This window comes from Phoca vitulina, unplaced genomic scaffold (assembly GCF_004348235.1).
Source record: "Phoca vitulina isolate PV1807 unplaced genomic scaffold, GSC_HSeal_1.0 scaffold7, whole genome shotgun sequence".
NCBI lineage: Eukaryota > Metazoa > Chordata > Mammalia > Carnivora > Phocidae > Phoca > Phoca vitulina.
This window is the reverse complement of record NW_022589710.1, coordinates 28,675,298-28,699,820: the sequence shown is the minus strand read 5'-3', so window position 1 is coordinate 28,699,820 and position 24,523 is coordinate 28,675,298. Positions and strand designations below refer to the sequence as shown.

General features: G+C 38.4%; 1 protein-coding gene and 1 pseudogene across 5 annotated transcripts in view; one reads left to right on the top strand and one right to left on the bottom strand.

The window, feature by feature from the left end:
• The window catches only part of FBXO34 (F-box protein 34), an 87,197-nt gene that overhangs the window by 14,840 nt on the left and 47,834 nt on the right, over positions 1-24,523 (bottom strand). The window contains exon 1 of one of the 5 annotated variants that reach the window (XM_032405166.1): positions 17,446-18,295. The exons of 3 other annotated variants lie outside the window; for them this stretch is intronic. The gene's annotated coding sequence lies outside the window, so the exon portion shown is untranslated. Of the gene's footprint in view, positions 1-7,981; positions 8,065-17,445; positions 18,296-24,523 lie in introns of those variants that run through there. One more of the 5 variants, XM_032405165.1, reaches the window with a different exon arrangement.
• LOC116632995 lies at positions 9,662-11,438 on the top strand (annotated as a pseudogene).

Genomic DNA, 24,523 nt, shown 5'->3' with positions numbered 1-24,523 from the left:
ATGGGCAAAAGTTTTGTTGTTTAAAGTGAAAGGAAGAAAGCAATGTAGACCTAGAGATAAAAGATACAAATAAGTGAGATGAGAATAATGTTTTCACTTCTAGAATAATAACAGCTCTAACAGCTCTAAAATGTTTACTATGTGCCACTGTTCAAAGCTCACAATCCCCCTAAAAACCTAAGAAGTGCATACTCTTATTATCTCTAATTGTAGATGAAAAAACTAAAGCAGAGGGAGGTTAAGAAACTTGCCGCAGCAAGCACATCAAGGAGTCTGGATGTTCACAGTCAGGAGTCAAAGGCTATGCTCTTACCCACCACATTATGAAACGAGGAGGGAGAGCAAATGAGGAACACATGGATGGGGTACTCCATCAGCAAGCTTATTCTCAATGTCATAAATGGAGACTGAGAAGTCTAACTGTGAGAGGAAAAAGAATTTGGGTTATGGGTTCGGTTTTGGATGTCTGAATCTGATAACCTACTTAAAATCTATTCGTTTATTAAAATATTTAACTTCCCTTTAAGTGTTAGACTATACCTTGGGGCTTCAGCATGAAAAAAACTGACAGAATTCTTGACCTCCTGGCAAACTTGAGAAACATACATGGATCCTTTTCATTAATTTGCCAATTTAAAAATTTGCAGAATAAAGGCAGGCATCACTATGAGCACTCAAATTTTATTTTTGGCAAAGAGAAACTTCAAAAAGTGAATGCAAATATGATAGTCTGGAACAGAGGCCTGAGTCCAGATGATATTATCAGAGAATAAGGCTGGGTTGGAATGACTGTATAGAAAACACACAGGAGAATACACACAGACTCTACTCTGGTACTGATTTATAATAGACTTATTTATAAAAATTAGTTCCAAGGGCACCTGGGTGGCTCAGTCGTTAAGCGTCTGCCTTTGGCTCAGGTTGTGATCCTGGGATCAAGCCCCGCCATCAGGCTCCCTGCTCAGCGGGAGGCCTGCTTCTCCCTCTCCCACTCCCCCTGCTTGTATTCCCTCTCTTGCTGTGTCTCTGTCAAATAAATAAATAAAATCTTAAGAAAAAAAAATTAGTTCCAAAGAATGAAAAATGGTAGAGAATAGAAGAGATGACATTAAAATATAACCATAGGCAAATGGGAAACTATACAATGATCAAGAATAAGGCCCAATATGAATAGGAATATTAATATCTATTATATTTGTATTTCATAGATCCTACCATCTCTTTCCAGTACTAGATTATGTGAAGCTATACACAACACTTCATCATTGCCCTAAAAATGCATTGGGGCAAAGAGGAAAAAGTAACCTTGCTATACTTTTTATTGACACTCAACTACTACCTCATCATGAGTGTGTCAGTTTGCTTGAGGTGTGATACAAAATACCAAAGGCTGCATGGCTTAAACAACAGAAAAGTTACTTTTCATAGTTCTGGAGGCTAAAAGTCCAAGATCAAAGTGACAGTGGGTTTTGGGTTTTTTTTCCCCAAGGCCTTTCTCCTTGGCTTTTAGATGGCTGGCTGCCTTTTCACTGTGTCCTCAGTCTTTCCTCTGGGTACACGCGCCTTTCATGTCTTTGCCTTGTGTTCAAAATTCCTCTTTCTTCTAAAGACACCAGTTAGATTAGATTAGGGCCCAACCTGTCTACCTTCTTTTAACTTAATCACTTAAAAAAAAAAAGTAGGCTCCACACGCAGCTCTACATGCACCTGAACTCACAACCCCGAGATCAAGACCTGAGCTGAGATCAAGAATCAGACATTTAACCGACTGAGCCACCTAGGTGCCCCCTTAAATGACCTCTTTAAAAACCCTCTCTCCTGGAGCACCTGGGCGGCTCAGTCAGTTAAGCTTCTGCCTTCGTTCAGCTCAGGACATGATCCCAGGGTCCTGGGATCAAACCCTGCATTGCATCAGGGTTCCCTGCTTGGTGGGGAGCCTGCTTCTCCTTCTGCCCCTCCCCCTGCTCATGCTTTTTTTCTCTCTCTCTCAAATAAGATTAAAAAAAAACAAAAACATAAATAAATAAATAATAAAAGCCCTCTCCCCAAATTCAGTCACATTCCTAGGTACTGGGGATTAGCACTTCAACATGTGAAAAGGTGCAGAGCACCTTGCAATTCAGCCTGTAACAATGGGGTAAATATAAGAAACTCAGGAGTTAAGGCTTGATGTTTTAAGATCACATAAAAGAAAAATAACAAACTATACTGATCAGATCTCCATACAATCCAAGTTTTTTAAGAGAACACTTCAAATCATTCAAGAACTCACTGCTCCAAAAATTAACACCCGGACAATCATCTTTCTGCAATATATGTCTGGAAGGGAAAAAATGTTACCACTCCTATTAATCTCATTTGTACAAAATACAGTGGTTATTACTCTTTTTTGCAGGCACTATAAGCCCTTTAAAATTCTGATGAAAGCAAATGGATCCTCCCAGAGGAAAGGGCACATATCTACAAAGTCTGACATGATTGCTGTTTCAGGAGATTCACAAACCACCTCCCTAAAGCTCAGCAGGGTCCACGGACTCAAAGTTAAAGAGCACTGACCTAAAAGACGATTTATTATTTAAGTTAAAAACTAAGTCTGGGGCACGTAGGTGGCTCAGCTGGTTAAGCATCTGCCTTTGGCTCAGGTCCTGATCTTAGGGTCCTGGCATTGAGCCCCCTGTCGGGCTCTCTGCTCAGTGGGGAGTCTGCTTCTCCCTCTCCCTCTGCCTGCCGCTCCCCCTGCTTGTGCTCTCTCTCTCACCTTCTTTTTTCTCTCTCTCAAATAAACTAAGTCTATCCAAAAATGGACCAAAATACTTGAAACTGAGATTATCTTGAAAAATACAGGATAGACAGTAACCATGTTTATATTTAACTACTTACCAAAGGGCTGAAAATAACTAATGATCAATCAAATAATACCAGAATAAATTTTAATCCTATTAGCCAACACTACAGGTAGGCAGAAGGGAGAAGAAAGAAACATTACTTCAGAAAATTTAATTAAAAAAACCTACTGCAACTCAGCACAAAATCTTAAAATAAAAAAGAAAATAACAATAGGTAGCAATCACTAGCAAGTTTCTTGTTTATTGAAAGAAGATCCATTATTTTCTACATCCCAAACTCAAAGTCAAAGATAACGTCATGTTGTGAAATTTCAAAACCTGGCTTGTCTTCTACTCTCTCTGGGCAAAGGTACTCTCTGACTTCCCTCAGACAGCAGCTTTGGATATGTTCAGACAATTGAGCAAAAGAGAAACTTACGTAGAATTAACTATTCCACCTGGGGAAATAATTTTATTTAATTATTTTACTAAGATGTAAACTCCCAAGGACAGGGACCCCTGTCTGCCTGATTTACCACTGTTGCCTCTGGAGCCTCAAAAATTGTTTGTTGAATTTGAATGGATGCTGTATTCTAGAGGAGACGGCCTGAATCTGGAAAATGGGGTGAGAATTTAACATCCATCTCTATTGTACAAGCACCTCAACGGGATCACTATAGCTTTGTGTTGGATTCAACATGGTATTAGTGGCAAGATGGAGCCCCAGAAAACAAAACTGCTATCCATTAAAGAGATTTATTGTACCATTATTTTCTAAAGAGATACCCAAAAAATAACTTGCTGAAGCTCCAGCTGGCAAACTGCTGAAAAACTTAAATTTTATTTCCTGGTCTATTACTTAATTTCCCTTCTATGTCCATTTACTTGATCAAAAGCCCAAGCTCATCTGTAAAGTGAGCTCACAAAATCCCCCAAGGAAAAGTTAAAATCAAGTTTATTCCACTGTAGATGTATCTGAAGAATAAATTCAACAACTTCTTAGCTCTGGGTAGTAAGAGATAAGTCAGTTCACCTCAAGAGCACTGAGCTTGAGCAAGATCTGAAGAGAATAAAGAAGAAAGGCAGTAAAATGTATGAGGGGAAGAAGTTAATTATCCAGTCACTTTCTGATTTATTGAAGAAAACCTCTTCTATTAACCTTGCCAGATATTCTTATGAGCTTCATTGACCTGGCAAAACCACTAGGCCTTCGACTACTTTCTAGTCCAGGAGCTTTAGATGCTTGCTTTAAATGAAATACCAATGAAGTGACTGGTTTTTTTCTAAACAAATTCTTCCCAGAAACAAAAATATTGTCATATTATAAATATTAATAGAGCACTATTTGAAAGGTCCTCAAAGACACCAAGTGGGCCCTAGACCCTTTGATAACATTCAAATGTAAAATGTAACCGTTATGAAATGAGAAAACTGATCTACAATTATATAAAAGAAAACTGCACAATTCAAAAACCAAGATCTTTAATGAGTAATACCAAAGTTAACTGTACTAACCAGACATATTTTAGACTTTATTGCTCCTGATTCCAAATCAAGCCTAAAAATGATTTTTAGAAAATTAAGCACTTAAGCTCATTGAAAAGAAAAACTTACACAAGCAGGTAAGACTTTAAAACAGCAATTTATAGTATTAGACAGTAGGGAAGTACACTCTAACTAGAATGCATATTTATCCCTCATAATTATCTCTAGCTGGGAAAAACTACCAGTGAGCAGTGTAAGACAACGTCCTAACTAGATGAAACACATGGGTCTGAAGTCATTCTGCGGTAGTCAGACACCCAATATAGTATATTGCATATCTCAACACCAAATCATGTACTATATTTTAATCACTGCTACAAAGTCAGGAAAAATACTAAATCAAAATAAATACACTTAAAGCCATTAATGCCTTAAATTAAAATTTTATTTCCTCATAGGTTTTGATTCAAAATAAATGGAAGGAATGACAGAAACATATGTTACCATTTTCCAACTTTTACTGAATTAATGGATCTAGGCATTGATCATCAGTAGCTGTTAACATCACAAACCTGGAACACAGCACATGCTCCTGATGGAGGAAAAGAAGACATTAAAAAAAAAAAAAAATTCTAATCTGGTCCCTTAGAGTCAGCTACCAATTTATAGGAAACACAGGAGACACAAATATGTTAAAAATCTGAGGGATACAAAACAGTAAAACCTAGACTACAGGAAAACAGAACAAAATAAGGCTGGTTTATTCAGGCAAATTCCGAGTTAGAAAAACTGAAAGATGGAGGGGGTGGGGAACTCTATGCATTAAAAGAAGTTAACAAGGGGCACCTGGCTAACTGAGTCAGTAGAACATGCAACTCTTGATCTCGGGGTCATGAGTTCAAGCCCTGTGTTGGGTGTGAAGCCTACAAAAACAAAAACAAAAAAACCACAAAACAAAACAAAACAAACCTGCTAAAGAAACTTAAGAAACCAACTAAATACTTGGATGCTGAGCCAAATAGACATATTATAAAAATTAATATGTATGTGTGTATGTATGTATTTTTAAGTCTTCATCTCTTAGATATACATCTTAAAATCTTTTTAGATAAAGTGATAGGATAGTTGAGATTTCCTTCAAAACAATATGGGAGAGAAGAAATGGCTGTGAGTATAGACCAAACAAGACTGGTCATGAGATGATAATTGTAGAAGCTGGGTATAGCTAAGTGCAGGTTTATGACTCTACTATTTCTGTATTTTTGTACATAACTGAGTTTTCCCATAATTACTGGTTTTTAAAAAGGATAAATAATTGGAAGCATTTGGAAAAATATGGATGAATGAGCCCAGAAATGTTCATTATGCACAAACAGGGTGAAGCTGCATAGAGTCCGATTTGGAGGAAACTGTGGAGTTCCTTCAGTGGTTCCTGGGTGAAACAGCTCCACAGGACTCATTTTAAGTCCCTCTCCACTAAGCCCCACGTTATCTGATGTATCACTCCTTCCTGGTTCAGACACAGGCCAATATAAATTCTACTCCACACCAGTTACTGAAAACTGAACAGGAAATAAATCAGAAAGCAACAAAAAAGATAAAAAGAAAAGCAGACAAAGAGTCAAATTAAAAAGAACTGAAAGACAACAATGATCAAGACCAATCAATCCCCCCTAAAAAAGACCAATCAATCCATTTCTTTTTTTTTTTAAGATTTTATTTATTTATTTGACAGAGAGAGACACAGCGAGAGAGGGAACACAAGCAGGGGGAGTGGGAGAGGGAGAAGCAGGCTTCCCGCGGAGCAGGGAGCCTATGAGGAGCTCAAATCCCAGGACCCTGGGATCATGACCTGAGCTGAAGGCAGACACTTAACGACTGAGCCACCCAGGCGCCCCATCCATTTCTTATTTAAACAGACACAGCTTTCAATTCCCTCATTCTCATTCTGTAACCTAAACGAGCAGTCTAATACCCAAATCAGCCTTATGTAGAAATGCACTTAGCTTCCATAACTTTAAAGATAAATATAATTTAAACATTTCGATAAATGCATAGGAAATTGTAGATATCTCATTATAAATTCTTTTATAACAATACACCCCATTACATTCACCCATGGGGAAGGGGAAAATGATAGTATTAAAATATTAATATTATTAATAATGTAGCCACTGATATTTACTAAGCATGTATGTGCATTAATTTCATCTTCAGGACAACTCTATGAGATACATACAATTATGATTATTATTATTATCTATTCCCATTTCACAAATGTGGAAACTGATCAATTAAAGTATAATGAATATTTTTAAATAATCAGTTATACAAGCAATTCATCTTAGAGTATTAGGGGATGAATCATTTTTTAAAATGTGCTTTATAGGGGCGCCTGGGTGGCTCAGATGGTTAAGTGTCTGCCTTCCGCTCAGGTCATGATCTCCAGGTCCTGGGATCAAGCCCCATGTTAGGCCCCCAACTCATCCAGGAGTCTGCTTCTCCCTCTCCCTCTGCCTCTCCCCGTTTGTGCTCTCTCTCTCTCAAATGAATAAAATCTTTAAAAAATAAAAGTAAAAAAATAAAATGTGCCTTATAACATTTTAAAGCTGTGTGATATAAAAATTAACAGTAAGAAGAATCAAATGATTTGCCCAAAGTCACCAAATTAGTTGTACAGAGCTTCCTAATTACGAGTATAGTATATTTATGACGGTATTTCCTAAATCCTCAAATCCCAGTGGTTCTCCATTCTTTAAAAGGAAAATTAAGTCACAGACCAAAGTCATTTTGAGTTCATTTTAATAGAAATGTTTCTTTTGCCCAGGAAATGATCAAAGACTCAAAGATTAACTGAACATACACAAATCCAAGCTGAACAAAAAGCCAAAAGGAAAGCATTGCATACCATCAACTCCTTTAGGGCAGGGTCCCTGTGTGGTATTTTATACATTCCCCCCATGGGATCAAGCACAGAACAATTTACATGAAAAGTAAGCCCTGGGAACTGTTCTACAACAGCATCCTGATAGCCCACATCTCCATCAATCTGGCCTCCAAATAAAGGGGGAAATAATGCCTAGGAAACTCCTTTGACTCAAAACACCTACCCTTCACTGTCATGCAATCTACTAATGGATCCACTAAACTTGCTGGGTGGGACACCCAGTTTGACAAGGCAATCCCTGCCCTGCTCCAGAGACAATTTCATAAACTCGGTCCTCCAAATCCTACTTCCCCCAAGAAAAAACTGTACTACCCCATGACTTAATTTCTCTACAAAGCCTCAAGATCTTCTGTTATCAAAGGTTGATAACTTAGCAGTGGTTCTCCATCTTTTTTGATTCTGGACACTTCAGAATCTGAGAAAAAGTCAAAGTTCTCTGCCCAAGAAAAAAGGCCAGAGCACACAAACAATTCTGCACAGAATTTTGGGAAATCTCAGGGTTTCTAATTAACAGCTCCTGCCTTAGTTCTTCCTTGTATTTTTCCTTCACCTTCACAGTGGCCATTTGTCCTTTTTTCCACCATCTTTTTCATTCTTTACCCACTAGAACTACTGAAACTGCTCACCCCGCTGGGCCCCTCCCTGCCCAGGTCTCATCCACTGCCCCACCCTCACCCATCAATGTTACAGAATGGCTACTATATGCCTCCCTTGGGACACTTACCATTGTCTATCTTGTCTTCCTCTCCCCTACTATAATGTAAACTGAAAGGTATGAGTAATCACACTCCTTTCTGTAGCTCTCACAGAGCATGCAGCACAGTGCCTTGTACTTGGCAAGCGTTCATTAGACTGAATCAATGTCAAACCTAAGGATTTAAAAGAAACCAGCCAATAAGCAACAATCTTTTAAATGGAACATATGAATAATCAATACTTGGGCAGCCCAGGAAGTTGATGCAATTAAGCAACTCCACCCACCATTTCCTGACCTAGTGCACTGCGAGCTCAGAGATGGAAGGTGGATGAGGTGGAAACACAGAGGATACCCTCCAGGTAATGGTCACTTTTCTGCAAAGCAAAAAGTAGTTTGGCTTCAGTAGCAGCTTTTTTCCAGCACCCTAGTTACCTAAAACATTCCTATGCAATGTCAGATTTCAAAGAAAATCCTACTCACCAGCAATGTGTGTAACTTCCACAAAAGGTTTCTAACAATACTGTCAGTTTCACTAGAGTAAAAACAACTTTCATGTTGCTAATAACCTCTAGGACAGAACAATCTAGATAAGCAGGCATTCAGCTATGAGTTAGGCAACCTCCCTCTCATTTTCAAAGCCCCAAACCACATCCTTTAAATACTAAAATACACATACACTAAGTCCCAACAAGAAACACCATAAAGTCTCCCCATGATTCTTTACTATATTAAACACAGCTGTCTAGGGTCATGTTTACAAAGATTTAAAAAAAAAATGCCAAACCAACATCAGTGCTAAAATATTTCTGATGAACAGACTCTTACACACCCAAACTAGAAAGAAAAGGACACCAAGAAATTTAAAAATACTTTCATCTTTAAGGGCACTAAAAACATAAACTATGTCCTATTATCATGTTTTGGTTATTTTGGTGAAACAGCTATACATACATTAATTTTAAAGCCACAATGTGTCATTAACTACTTCAACAGAAAATCCTAACTTCCCTGGTTTTCAATTAATTATAAAGTATGCAGAATTCACACCCAGAACCTTTAGGCACTTCAATTATCAACAAACCAAACCACAAAGAAGAACCTGATACCTAAGATCAGATTTCATTGCTGGGTTAATAGGTGGAAAAACTATACATACCAAACAGCAAAGCCAAATATAGTAAGAATTAGAAATGATACAAAACTTTTCCCCCAAATTTCTAGTAATAAGCCCATTCCTCTCTTTCCTACTGCCAATCTTATAGAAACAGACTATTAGTACAAATAACTAATCGTAATTCACAAACCTGGAATTTGTGACTCAAGGGTCTAACTCTTCCTTGTCAGCCTCAAAGCAGGATTCTATTCCCTAGGCAAGATAGTCTTATAAGCTAACAAACAGTAGCCCACTGGAAAAAGAAAACAAGTATCTTCCCTAAACATACCAGCACCTGAGCTAGAAGGAATGTTTTGTATCTGTTCCTCAGATCATTTGCATCTTGGGTCCTTTGTACCAGCTGCTCCTTCTTTCCTTTCTCCCCGGTCTCTGTATGCCTATCCCACTATGGTCCTCCTATCACCACAAACCTATAACCTTCAATGTTTTTGTATTGCAGTCTGTAACCACTGTGCGGAAAAGAAGATAAAAGCTCAGAAACTGAAACTTGTGCTTCCTTTCGGCTGGAATTGCCATCTTCCAGTAATTCGCCAAAATGACCAACACAAAGGGAAAGAGGAGAGGTACCCGCTATATGTTCTCTAGGCCTTTTAGAAAACATGGGAGTTGTTCCTTTGGCCACACACATGCGAATCTATAAGAAAGGTGATATTGTGGACATCAAGGGAATGGGTACTGTTCAAAAAGGAATGCCCCACAAATGCTACCATGGCAAAACTGGAAGAGTCTACAATGTTACTCAGCATGCTGTTGGCATTGTTGTAAACAAACAAGTTAAGGGCAAGATTCTTGCCAAGAGAATTAATGTACGCGTTGAGCATATTAAACACTCAAAAGAGCCGAGATAGCTTCCTGAAGCATGTGAAGGAAAATGATCAGAAAAAGAAGGAAGCCAAAGAGAAAGGTACTTGGGTTCAACTGAAGCGCCAGCCTGCCCCACCCAGAGAAGCGCACTTTGTGAGAACCAATGGAAAGGAGCCCGAACTGCTGGAACCCATTCCCTATGAATTCATGGCATGATAAATGTAAAGAAAATAAAAGACCTAAGACTGTTAAAAAAAAAAAAAAACAACTGAAACTGAAACTTGCTCAAAATCAAGTAGTGATGTAGCCATAACTTCAAAGGTCAACATTTTCTGATATGCTACAAACCCAAAACACTACATTTTAAATTATAAAAGATTCAAATAAAGAGGTACACCAAGTTCTCCCTATGAAAACACTGTAATATGTCTTACTTCAGGAACTGACACTCAGTCCCATCTAATTTTAAACATTTCCCTCCAACTTTTAGAAAGCAAAGTAAAAGACAATCTGAGAAAGAACTTTGTATCCAAAAAGCCTTCTACAGTCATTAGCAGAGAACTAAACATTTTCCAGAGGCAAACCAGAAGCTAACCTGTATTAACTGGAATCTAATGGAGAGGTGACAGTGCTAAACCCAAGTTCATGCATAAACAGACCCTTTAAATCAGTTCATTCAGTGTTTCCTATAGCAATGCCCTCCAGGAGAAAAACATTTACTATAATTCTTATTTCTACTCTGAGTGAAATGTATAGCTGAGAAAAATATTAAATACCCAAGGATAATCAAATAGGATGTTCTTCTTCAGTTCCTGAATTCAATTGGAAAATAATTATTTAACACCTACAGATATGCTCCAATGTGCTTGAAACCCTGTTTTAATGAAAGCAAAATGAAAGCCAGTGTGTGAACAAAGGTTTCAACAGCAGCCCAAAGGAGAAAAGTAGAGAAGATGAGTTATCACGGTATCTTTAAAATATGACAAACACAAAAGAATCTGTAGAATGTCAGCATTTATACTGTAATCAATTTAGTTTTTCAAACTTTATTCAAAATAGTGTCAAAATAATATTAAAGTACTATTTATGTTATGTATTTATTTTCTCCTTATAGTTGCATAAGACCTAGAAGCATACAGGGTTTACTAGTAACTACATAATAATGCAACGTAAAAATTTTAAAATTTTATCTATTATATTAAAAGGCTTCAATAAATTTCTTCCTTTGGATGGGATTCACGTTATTCAAATTTTCAAAATACTGTTCCAGACCAGAAATTATTCAGTGCAAAAGAGAATGAGAGCAGCATAGGAAAAACTATTAAAATATTTATGAGTGTATACCACAAAGATTTGATTAAAACTACACAGAAGGTAAAGATCTCTAAACCCACCCTCATTCAAATCTCCAACACCAACACTGCATTCTCAAATTGCAACTACTGGGGCACCTGGCTGGCTCAGTCAGTAGAGCATACAATTCTTTTTTTTTTTTTTTTAAAGATTTTATTTATTTATTTGTCAGAGAGAGGGACAGTGCACAAGCAGGGGGAGCATCAGGCAGAGGGAGAAGCAGGCTCCCCACTGAGCAAGGAGCCAGATGTGGGACTCCATCCCAGGACCCTGGTAACCGACTGAGCCACCTAGGCAACCCGAGCATGCAATTCTTGATCTCAGGGTCATGAGTTCAAGTCACACATTGGGCACAGAGCCTACTAATTTAAAAAAAAAAAAGAAAGAAAGAAAGAAATTGCAACTATCTTGTGGGGCCTAAAGAGATCAGGCCTTTCTTATCCCTGAGAATTTTCACCAATCCTTAAAGTTGAATTTTCTTCCATTTCACAAGTATAAAATAATTTCCAGTCTCTAATTTGAACATTCAAGCAATCGTTTCTCCTTCTATTCAAATCTCAGTTTGGGAGCTAAGATACTAACTAGATCTTTCATTCACTCACTTATTATTTACTGAGCATCTACTATGTACCAAGCACTCTTCCAAAGACCAGGGATAGAGTAGTGAACAAAATACAAAAATACTCCTCATTAAATAAACATTCTAGCTGGAAGACAGACTAATAAAGCATATGTACATAAAAGGTCTTCATGGAAAGAAAAGGAAGTACTGAGCATATGTATCATATATAAATAATATATTTAATGCATAAGATTTCAGAAAGCTATTTTACAGTCAACTGTATCATGAAATGAAAAAAATTCTTGGTAAGTAGAACTCATTAGAAAGAATATGAGTGCCCATTTACATGACAAATCTAGAAATGGGATAAGAACATCAGGATAATAGAAACAAAATGGCACATTAAGCAAGGTCTTTTTTGGAACTGAATCTGATCCTGGTGTGTGCTCAAACCATTCCTGAAATACTGTAGATCTGAAACAAATTTTAGAAGATTTATGGAGAGACACACGCACAAAAAAAATTCAAAGAGATTTTGAGACAATATAAAGGAAAGGATGAACACCCAGGAATCACATTAAAAATCAAGAGATTATTCTTTAGGTCACTCACTGTTAGCGTAAAAGTACAGTATTTCCTAAGTTTTAAACACTAAAACTAAATTTGATGGAAAGAGAAGACTGATGTCATAGCTATCTGATGCAACTCAGCCCTAAATTTCTTGCATGATTACAGGAAACACACAAATCAAAACTACAGATAAATGCCTCTACAGGTTCTCATTTGGGAAGATGGCAAGGAGAAACATCAGTAGAGGAACAAAAGACAGGCAAATCAAACAGGAAAAGCATTATCTTTGAACTTAACATGAAAATAAAGGCTAGCCATAAGGTAAAGAAAAAGCAGTACTAAAATTAACATTTTTCCTAGCATGGCCCCAGGAAAAAAGGAAATAGGAAGGCTCAAAGAGGCAAATTTTATCAGAAAAATTAAATTATTGTGAAATTTTCTTTTTGGTCTTAAACAAAGATTTAAATCCCAAAATGCCTTTTCTAAAACAAAGTTGCACAAATATTTTAATTCTATCCCACTATCACATTTCTACCCACATCCCACAAATCCAGTAACAGGAAATTCAGTGACTCTCCAAAATAATATTGAATAGAATTCTAGTTAAAATTTTAGAAAGGGAGTGAAAGGCATCAAGAAATATAAAACTTGGTTTTAAAATCATCCAATCTTGTTATTTCATGCTCAAAACAAAAACAAAGAAAGCGTAATGTTTATTTGGTTTCCTGAACCAGAACCCTCCTTACTGTGGGAATTATAAATCAAAGAACCATGAGATGACCACCTAGCCATGTCTTCACACACTGATACAGGACCAGAACACCCACTTTTATCACTGAACTCTTGAGCTGACAAGGCTCCAAAGGCTGGCTTATACTAAAATTAGTGTTGATTTATTAAGTCATAATGGGGATCAAAATTCCAATTTCAGAAATTGAATACCTGAGTCCTCCATTCATATTTGTCTCCTCTTCTGGTACCAGTATTATTAAACCAGAAGATTTGGGTTACATGTGAAAAAAGCAAAGAAAGAAAAAACCTAAGGAATAATTCAACCAAGCTATGATGACTCCTGATGTACAGTTTTTGACCCACAACTAATTATACCCCCGTTAAGAACCAAAGAACTTGGGACGCCTGGGTGGCTCAGTCAGTTAGGCGTCTGCCTTCAGCTCAGGTCATGATCCCAGGGTCCTGGGATGGAGTCCTGCATCGGGCTCCCTGCTCGGCAGGGAGTCTGCTTCTCCCTCTGCCTGCCGCTCCCCCTGCTTGTGCTCTCAGTTACGCAGTCTCCCTCTGACAAATAAATACAATCTTAAAAAAAAAAAAAAAAAAAAGAACCAAAGGACTTGCTCAATGCAAGAAAATTCAGCAGCCCCACCCCTTCCTAAAGGCAGAACAAGCATAGCTTAAAATTTTTTTAAGCTCCTCCTTAAAGCCTAATCAACTTCGGTTTATTATATACTTTCCTCAGTGATATAGCCAAATGGATTTTAACTTCCTAGGTATTCATACTCTTCTGAGCTTGAGCTAATTCCCTTAATTGTTCTAAATCTCTCCAGCTGCTCACTTAACTAGACCATGTTCCTTCAATTTTTTTTTTTAAGATTTATTTATTTATTTATTTGAGAGAGAGGGGGCAGGGGAGGCAGCGGAGAGGGAGAAAGAGAATCTCAAGCAGACTCCCCGCTGAGCACAGAGCCCAACGGGGCTGAGATTATGACCTGAGCCAAAACCAAGAGTCGGACACTTAACCAACTGAGCCACCCAGGCACCCCTAGATCACGTTCCTTCTAAAGATGCCTGACTACATCCAGCTCTCCCAAATTTTGAGTCTTCACATCTCAAAGCTGAATAGTATACTCACTTTAAAGAGAAGAACATACTGAAGCATTCATTCTTGCAGCAAATGTTATTCCATGGAATTAATTTTAAACATTTCTAAGGTTAAGAATGGGAAGAGAATATTAGAGAAAAATTCAAAATACGCATCAATTTTAGAAATAAAGTGCTTTTTAAAGACATTTTGCACCAATCTCCATCAGCCCTTCCCTGGGCCTCCAGGCAATGATTCTCTATAGTTTTCACGGCAAATTCTCTTCCCCACCCCTCCAAAAACTTCTAATTAAGTACAATCAGTTCCGCTACGTGGGACTGATTGATATACTGGGGAACAATTTTAATAAAATGTGAATTTTGTGTTTGCTTTTGTTAGAAACACTAAGTGTACATTCAAAACTACACTCAGGGGGTACCTGGGTGGCTCAGTTAGGCATCTGACTTCAGCTCAGGTCATGATCTGAGGTCCTGGGATCAAGTACCACACTGGGCTCCCTGCTCAGCGGGGAGTCTGCTTCTCCCTCTCCCTCTGCCCCTCCCCTCACTCGTGCTTGCTCTTTCTCTCTCTCAAATTAGTAAATAAAATCTTAAAAAAAGAAAAACTGCACTCAGCTTATACAGAAATATAAAAAACACAAGCATACATCTCAAACATCTTTAAAAAAATTGTTTTTTTTAATACATGTCAAGTCTGCACACCACCCATACTGTTTTTCTGAAAATTTTAAAATACTTTGCAGCAACACATGTGAATTCATTGAGACGTCCCAGGGCTCCTCAGACAGACTGGAAACTGGCTAAGTGCTCCATCCAAGTCTAATGGCTCTAAATATAACCTACATGCTGCCCCAAAGTGGCCAGCCCAAACCTTTGTCTAGGACTCCAGGTCTGTATACTAACTATTCAAAATCTCCACCGGGATGTCTAATAAGCATCTCAAACTCAGCATGTCCAAAATCAAAACCCTGATTCCCTGTGCACGTTCCACCACCACCCTCCCACAATCTTCCCCTTTTTAGTAAACAGCAACCCTACTTTTCCAACTTCCAAAGCCAAAATCCTTGAGTCATCCTTGACCGCATTTTTCTCTCCCAAACCACATCAGGAATTCCCATTGGCTCTACCTTCAAAATATACTCAGACTCCAACTACGGCTGACCCTTGAACAATGAGGGGGACTGGGGGCACAGACACCTCCCTACCCCTATGCAGTAAAAAATCCAAGTATAACTTCTGATTCCCCCAAAACTTAACAGCCTACTGTTGACCAGAAGCCTTACCAATAACATAGCTGTTTAACACATATTTTGTATATGTATTACATACTGTATTCTTACAATAAAGCTAGAGAAAAGAAAATATCAAGAAAATCATAAGGAAAATACATCTAACAGTACTGTACTATAAAAAATGTGCATATAAGTAGACCCATGCAGTTCAAACCCCTGTTTCTCAAGGGTCAACTTGTACCATCCACCACCTCCGCTACCACTCTGTTCTAAGCCACCATGGTTTCTCACCTGCATTAGTTCTCTCAATTCTACTCTTGCTTTCCATATGGTCTGCTCTCAAACTCAGCAGCCAGTGTAATCCCATAAGGCAAAAGGAAAATTCCATCCTTTTCTTCTGTACCACACCCTTGTTAAAAAGAAAACCACAGGTCCAAAATGGCATCACTTGGGCCAGGTGAAGTCACCAAATGAGGGCTTAATACCTAAGCTAACTGCAGTATCAACCTCCCCCAGAAATGCAGTCTTAACCGGGTCAGGAATTTTCTGATCAGCAGAAATGAGGTACTCTGTCACAAGGGCCCACTCCATCCCCCAAAGGAAGATGGAGTAATCAGCATAATCAGACCTCCTGCCCTTCCCTTTAAGGGAAGGGGATTCTAGCCCAAAACCTTTTCTTTTGCTAATAACCTTCTAGATAGCCCTCTATATTTTACTAGCTACCTGAAAATTTGGTTTTATTTTTTCACATCCTCCAAAAATCATGGTAGATGTTTCAGGTGACAAATCTCAAATCCTGATCTATTCTTTTTTGCTCTCCACCAACCCTCTCCCCAGAACTTAGCTTTAAATACAGCTTTAAACACATTTAAGGAAAATCTCTGAGATTTAGTTCCCAAATAACCTTGTTCCATAGCAAGATCTAACACAAGGCAATTCAAAATCTAACCACATATTTAAACCAAAGATTACCTGTGACCCCTGCCCACACAATTTGGGCCAAATCTAAAACTCATTTTTCATCTTTGCCTCATTTAATTCCCTAGTCCCCCTGACCTTCTCCACCAGTTGCCTTCAACATGTATGGCGTGGGGGTGAGGGGTGAATTAATGAGCCTTAATAGGAAGCTACTTGATTATTCTCAGGCAGAAAGTAAAGCCCATCTAGATTTGTTTTGGAGTCTTTATAATGTGACAGAACCTCAAATGGGGATTCTACCTCCTTTACAAACTATTTCATCTGTGACTTGTGTATGCTGAAGATGTTTAGACACACCTTGAGCAGGCCTGTTGTCTAATCTACAAAAAGGTATTTGGATTGTCTTAGGTCCTCTGAAAAGCAATGGACAAGCATCCTGCCCCACTTCAAAAATGACTTGGCTCCTTGTTACTATGGTGATGAGCACCCTGTGAACAGAGATAATTTGCCACTTGCTTAAAATTCAAAGCATTCTGTAGCTTTGTTTTTTATCAGGAACAAGGTGGGAGGAGCAGCAGAACCAATTATGGAGTATATTTATAAACACTTAAAGGAGTGTGTTTCTTGATTCTGAATAACAAGATTTTAAATTGTTTAGTTTAGGGGCGCCTGGGTGGCTCAGTCGGTTAAGCATCTGCCTTCAGCTCAGGTCATGATCCCAAGGTCCTGGGATCAAGCCCTGCATCCAGCTCCTAGCTCTTCATGTAGCCCACTTCTCCCTCTCCTCCCCGCTTGTACTCTCTCACTGTCTCTCCTTCTCTCTCTCTCAAATAAATAAAATCTTTAAAATAAATAAATAAATAGATAGTTTGCAGGAAAAAATGACTAAGAGGACTGAAAAAAATAAACATGTTGGACTATATCCTAACATGTACAGCTCTACACCATTGCTGAACTTGTCGCTACAGATTTTCCAGAACGAAGGTTCTTAGATTGGTTTTCAGACTGGTCACACATACACAAAACACATTAGTTTTCTCACCTGCATTAGTCTCCTACTAGTCTCCTGCCAATGTGTTTTGCTTATGTGTGACCAACCATCAGCCTGGAAGGAAAGAAAAATCCACTCAAGTAACCAGGTATCAACCAAGTAGTGCAAGCCCAATGCTCCTCAAACATTAACAGTTTGAAGGAAAGATACCATATCGCAATAAATTCTTACAAGGAAATAATGTTCAGCACCTATTCCTGATTTTCAAAAAAATTCTTACCAAACTAGGGATACAGGAAAACTTGACCTTAATAAAAGGAAACTAACAGGGACGCCTGCTTCTCCCTCTGCCTCACGCTCCCCCTGCTCTCTCCTGACAAATAAACAAAATCTTAAAAAGAAAAAAAAAAAAAAAGGAAACTAACAAACTTATAGAAAATAGCATGCCCAATAGCAAAATATTAAAAACATTCCCATCCTATAGCCAGGAATAAAACAAAGATGCCAGCCATCACATTACCAAAAGACAAGCACTAAAATATTCAAAGGGAAGAGACAAAAATCTCTTATTATTTGCAAACTACAGGTTATGGGGCTTTCCTGTTAAAAATCAAATTAAAAATTACTGGTCTAACAGTTCAAAAACTTACCAAAGATCAAAATATAAAATCAAACAAAAAAACACTAAACAAAGAATTATCACATGACCCAGCAACTCTATTCCTAGTGATATATCTCCAAAGAACTGAAAACAAGATACTCAAATAGTTGCACACAAAATTTTATAGCAGCACTATTTAAAATAGGTGAAAAAGTGAAAGGTGAAAACCAGATGTCCATCAGTGGATGAATGGATAAACAAACTGTGGTATATACATACAATGAATTAATGAAGTAATGGTACAAGTACTTGTGGAGAGCAAGATGGGGACACCTGGGTAGCTCAGTCAGTTAAGCATCCAATTCTTGATTTTGGCTCAGGTCATTTCAGGGTCGTGAGATCGAGCCCCGTGTTGGGCTCTGCATTCAGCGGCGAGTCTGCTTGAGATTCTCTCTCCCCCTCTGCCTCTCCCCCAAGAGAAAGCAAGATGGAGTCACTTCTGTCAAGCAGGGGCCTGTGCCAAGCAACGACACAAGCAGTTAAGGGTACTGCAGCTATGGTATGAGATACCACCAAAACCAGTACCAATTAACAACACCCTAGAACTGATAACGAGCAGAAACAGAGGAGATGTGCAGGGCCCAAGACTGATTAAAGCCCTTTAAAAAGAGAATTTTTACAGCAAACTGTCAGACTCTTCAGGCATTGACCCTTCTACGTCTGATCATTTAAAAAAGGCAGTTGCCACCAAAGGCTCTGCCTGATCTCCGAACAGAACTGAGATCATTCACTCCTTGAACATGGTAAGCAGTAAGTGCCCAGAGCTGACCCAGACAGGACAGAGGCCTTATCTCAACTGCATACTCACAGACTGACTGCTCAGACTGACTTCTCATTTGGTTTGTTAACTTCCTAGCCCTGGGTTATCTTGTTTGTTGTGTGACTTGTGTTCTGTTTTGTGTGCCCTGTGAGAAGCCAAGTTAATCATGTGATAAAATGTCACTGAGTTTGGAATCCTGAACCTGCTTTATAATTATGTTAACCTTGCTTTATGAATGAATAAAGCTGACATTGTGGAAAGACACAACTTGTGAGTGTGCCTTCATAGCATGTTCACGACAGTACTACAACATGGATGAACTTTGAAAACATTATATTAAGTGAAAAGAATCCAGACACAAAAGGTCCCGTATTTTACGATCCATCTGTAGGAAATGTCCAGAATAGGCAAACCTATAGAGACAGAAAGTAGATTAATTGTTGCCTAGGGCCTGTTGGAGAGTGGGAGTGTGTGGGGCGGGGTGGGGAGTGATGGGTATGAAGTTTCTTTCGGGAGGTGATGAAAATGAGGTGATGGTTGCACAACTTTGTCACTATACTAAACACCAGTGAACTGTATACTCTTAAAAGGTGAATCTAATGGCATGTAATTTATATCTAAATTTAAAAAGAGAACAGTCAATAAGATTTCTAGTGGGAAAAATAAAACTTCCAAAATATACATAAAAACCAGAGTAATCAAAACAGTATGGCAAGAGAGCAGAAATAGATAAATAGTTCAAGAAAACAACATCCTAAATGATTATAGCAGGATGTCTGAATAAACTGAGAAAACTGGGTATTTGAGTGAAAGCTAGATGCCTACTTCATCATAAAAACTTAAAAGTGCCAGACTGAGTAAAATGTAAAATCCAAGGGCGCCTGGATGGTTCAGTCAGTTAAGTGTCCAACTCTTGATCTCAGCTCAGGTCTCCATCTCAGGGTTGTGAGTTCAAGCCCGGTGTGGAGCCTACTTTAAAAAAAAAAGAAAAAAAAGTAAAATCCAATTCTGTCAAATATGAATGATTTTAAAATCTTAGTGGGACATAACTCCTCCTTCCTTAAACAAAATACACAAAATACTGACATATCTGACTATATACAAGTTGTAAATATCTATTTGGGGAAAAGACACCATAAAGTTACAAGATAAGCAAAAGATTGGGAAAACAGTATTTGCAATATATACAAAGGATTAATTTCCATGATATTAAAAACTTCACCCAATTCAATGGAAAGGGAGCAGGAGAAAGGGGACAGTATTTTAGTATAATACTACTGATGTAAAACAAAACTGAAAAGACTATGTGTAGTTTGCAAATACACAGAAAAATACATTAATGTCAAGCAAACTGGTCAGTTGGGAGGAGAGTTAGGGACATTTTTTTTTTTAATGTATTTTCAATGTTTGGATTTCTGACCACAGTATATATATTAATTTTAAAATACCAAAAACAAATTAAGAAGGAAAAAAAGTCTGAGAGGCAAACTTTCAGTAGCTGAGGGACACTAAAGGATTTTTAAGGGGAAGTAGCATGGTTGGTTCAGTATTTCTGAGAGATCCCTGGAGTAGCTTTATAGAGAATGGATAGGAGAGGCACCAGTTTAGAATTGGTATTGATTCATTTCATTCAACAATGGACCTAAGCATTGGGACCAGTTAGAAATGTCACAAGTTGGGGCACCTGGGTGGCTCAGTGGTTAAGCATCTGCCTTTGGCTAGGGTCATGATCCCAGGGTCCTGCGAACAAGCCCCGCATTGGGCTCCCTGCTCGGTCGGAAGCCTGCTTCTCCCTCTCCCGCTCCCCCTGCTTATGTTCCCTCTCTCGCTGTGTCTCTCTCTGTCAAATAAATAAAATCTTAAAAAAAAATAAGTGTCACAAGTTGTCTCTCCAAAAGGTCATATATACCTACTTTGGGCAATGGTACAAAGGAAATAAAGGAAAACACCTATTCTTTTTTTTTAGTGGGGGGAGAAATGAGGAATGTATGTAAAACCTTTGCCATTTTAAGACATCTGTGGAAAATATCCTTCTGATATTCCTTGTATTGCAAGAGGACCAGGTATTCCTGGTAAGTATAACCCATATTTTGACAACTCACTGAAGAAAAAAAGCAAAAACCCAGTATCAGCCTTGCTCTTACAAGTAAAACTGTCTTATTTTCAAGATTCTTTGACTTTGGAAAGTCCAAGTCCTAAAAATCTCTAGAAGAAGAAATTTCAAAGCCATCGTTAGTCATTTTCTGTCCTTTTAAAAATTCTTTGGTTTTGTCAAAAGATGAATAAAAAGAGGACACAATATTAACAGCCCAAAAGAAAAACATTTTAGTGAATCATTAAAGATATTTTTAATTATGATTTAATCTGCATTGGTTTCTTTTTAGACGTGTTCCCATTTTATCACAGCCATCTGCTATTTCAACAGCAAGCCAGTTTTAACAAGTTTTAATAAAGACCATGACGGTATATAAAAAATTTTTAAACTTTCTCACCTTAAAACTCCCTTAAATGTCCCCTAAGTGAAAGGAGGCAGAAAAAAGAAACTGCTGATAAACTTGGTGGAAAGTTCACCCTACTATTTGGCTTAGGACATTTCAAAATCTGAGGGGTGTGGCAGCAGTGCCTGGTTATACCAGCACCGTACGGCTCCCTGCTTTACCATCTAGTGCAGAGCAAAGGAGCTCTTCAGAGGCTGCTGGTCAGCAGGCAATCACGGTCATCTTGACAAAGCCAACTGCCTGAGTGAGCTTTTCTTAAACCTACCACAGTGCTACCATAATTCTCCCCAAACCATGCAGACAAGGTCCCTCATTTATAGATTTCCTATTTCACATGCATGATGTGGGCAACACCAAGGCAAATGCAAGTCTGTTTCTGAGGAAAAGAGTATGGTAAGCATGATAGTCATAGGACCTAGATATCTCAAGACAGTCCCAATTTCACAGTATTCTATTGTTTTCACTTGTGATTTGTTAAATATGTGATTCCAGATGATTTAATAATGAGACTCGTGAAAGTTTTTTTAAGTGAATAAAGTTCAAAACGGAAAAAAACCTTTTCAGGCTCTCCATAGAATTTTGGTCCTGAGCACATATCATTATGGAAAAAAACCTAGCCGAATCCTCCCAACCAATCCTGAGAAAGAGAAGCATTTCTTCCCAGGCAGGAGATCACCAGAAATTACAAATAATTTTTAAAAATCCAACCAAACAAAAAGAAAAAGCCGTTAGCACATACAAAGAGTCTGACCTGGATGTACAAACCAAAAACAAAAACCTTCTAATTAAAACACAAAAGATGGTGAGAAAAGGAGAGACTAGAAAAAGGAACAATAAACAGTGGTTGCCAGAAGCCCTTTTTGCAGAAATGTTTATTTTTTTTAAGATTTTATTTATTTGAGAGAGTGAGCAAGAGAGAGAGCGAGTGAGCACAAGCGGGGTGGAGGGGCAGGGAGAGAGAGAAGCAGACTCCCCACTGAGCAGGGAGCCCAATGCAGGACTGGATCCCAGGATCCTGGGATCATGACCTGAGCCAAAGGCAGACGCTTAACCGACTGAGCTACCCAGGTGCCCCAGAAATGTTTAATTTAATTTAGCAACTGGATATTGCTGTACACTTGTATCCTGTTAGATATTTATTCTTTTTAGCCATAGCTAAAACCTTTTGGGTATCTTAAATGCCAGAGTGGGAGTGGCCCACATCCTCTTTCTGAGAGATCACAGGCAATTGTTTTTATTTGAGCTGCTACCCTGGTATCCTATGACCTTCCTACTCTGACCTTCTCCAGAGGTAACCATCAACAGACAAGGGAGGATCTTAATGGACTATGAAGTGGCTTGGTATGAAATTAAAGAAAAGGAGAGTCCAACCAACCCAATCACATCAAATCTAATGAGGGGAAAGGGCACTGAATTTGAGCAGAAGAGGTTATAAGTAGAGACAAAGTCTTAAGATTAGAAGACTCACTAGATGATGGAGCAATGAATGCCTGCTTCAGAGTGGATGAGGTAACCAGGTCACCAGATCCAGCCACTGAAGTACAACTGGAATTGCCATAGACCTAAGACAATTAAGTACTATTATCCCAATTCTCCTCAAACCAAACTATGTGACCTGAAATTGTGTTATGTGTTTCCTTACGTCCCCACACATCCATATAAAAACCTAACAGCAGGTCATCTGATTAAATACCTACTTATAGTTACTTCTTTCTTTATGAAAAGGAAAAATATTCTAAAATCAGTAGAATAATAATTCTACTGCATTTATAGGACTTGCAAACCAGCAGGGCAGGTTGGCTAAGCCTATTCAAGACCCGCTTAAATTGCTAAGGTTATTTACCTATTTATGTCAAGAATTATATCCCAGACTTCTGGGTAATACCAGATGGTGGACTACACACAGCTATTTGTTAATCCTTCCCCAAACACCAAGTTTTTTTGCTTGTTTTTTTTTTTTTTTTTTTTAAACATTTTATTTATTTATTTATTTGACAGAGAGAGACACAGTGAGAGAGGGAACACAAGCAGGGGGAATGGGAGAGGGAGAGGCAGGCTTCCCGCGGAGCAGGGAGCCCGATGCGGGGCTCGATCCCAGGACTCTGGGATCATGACCTGAGCCGAAGGCAGACGCTTAACGACTGAGCCACCCAGGCGCCCCTTTTGCTTGTTTTTTTTTAAGACAAACCCAAAGGGACAAAGAGAACTAGAGATTACAGCCACAAATTTTGGAAAGCTGAAATATAAATGGCCAAAAGGTAAAAGACTCAAAGACCCAAGAAAACTGAATCCTAAGGTAAGCCATCAGGGAACACTTCCCCAAAAGGATAAGCAGAGATAAAATGGGAAAGGTTAACAGAAAATCTTTCTGAAATGAAATTCCCAGATCCAGTCTTTTAGACAGGCAGACAAATGCCCTTCCCTCACTCTTACAAAAGGCTGAAGATAATCTAGAAAGGGTTAAAACAAAGGGTTATAGGGACTAAGAAATCACCAGATAAGATGAAGGCAGTTTAAGTTAACATATGTACTAGATCCCCATCCATGGTGTGTTGGTAAATATAAATGTTTAACGACTACCTGGGGGAAGTGGGGGCGGGGGGGAGGAACAAGGGTAGTTATTTGTAGTATTTTCTAAATTTTTATGGTATAAATACTCTTACATGGCTGCTTCAAGCTAAAAAATGATATTGCTGTACGCAGAGTTCAGAAGAGATGTATGGTAACCTATTATTAAATAGTATTTCCACCATATAAATTAGATGTAAATAATATCAAGAGCTTCCATAATAACAAAATGTAATAAAATAATTAGGGGGTGGTAAATTTTTAGTATTGATTTGATTTTTAATGTAATATTTCATTATAAGTTTAATCTTTAGTAATTGTTATATTTAGCAAATGGCTCACAAAGTTCTTAAAAATTTAAGAATTGTCTCTGATGTGCCAGTACCAGTCACCAACCCCAGCCCCCTCTATCAATACCCTTTCCCAAAAGGTTGACAGTCGGGCCTTCACTTTGAGGCAGGGGAGATTAGAAGAGACTTCTCAGGAGAATATTACCGATTAGTCTAGGAAAAATATAAAGATAATGAAAAATTGTCAAACAAAATTCGTTCAGGGGATGCCTGGGTAGCTCAGTCAGTTAAGCGTAATGATCCTTGGGTCCTGGGATTGAGTCCCACGTTGGGCTCCCTGCTCAGCGGGGAG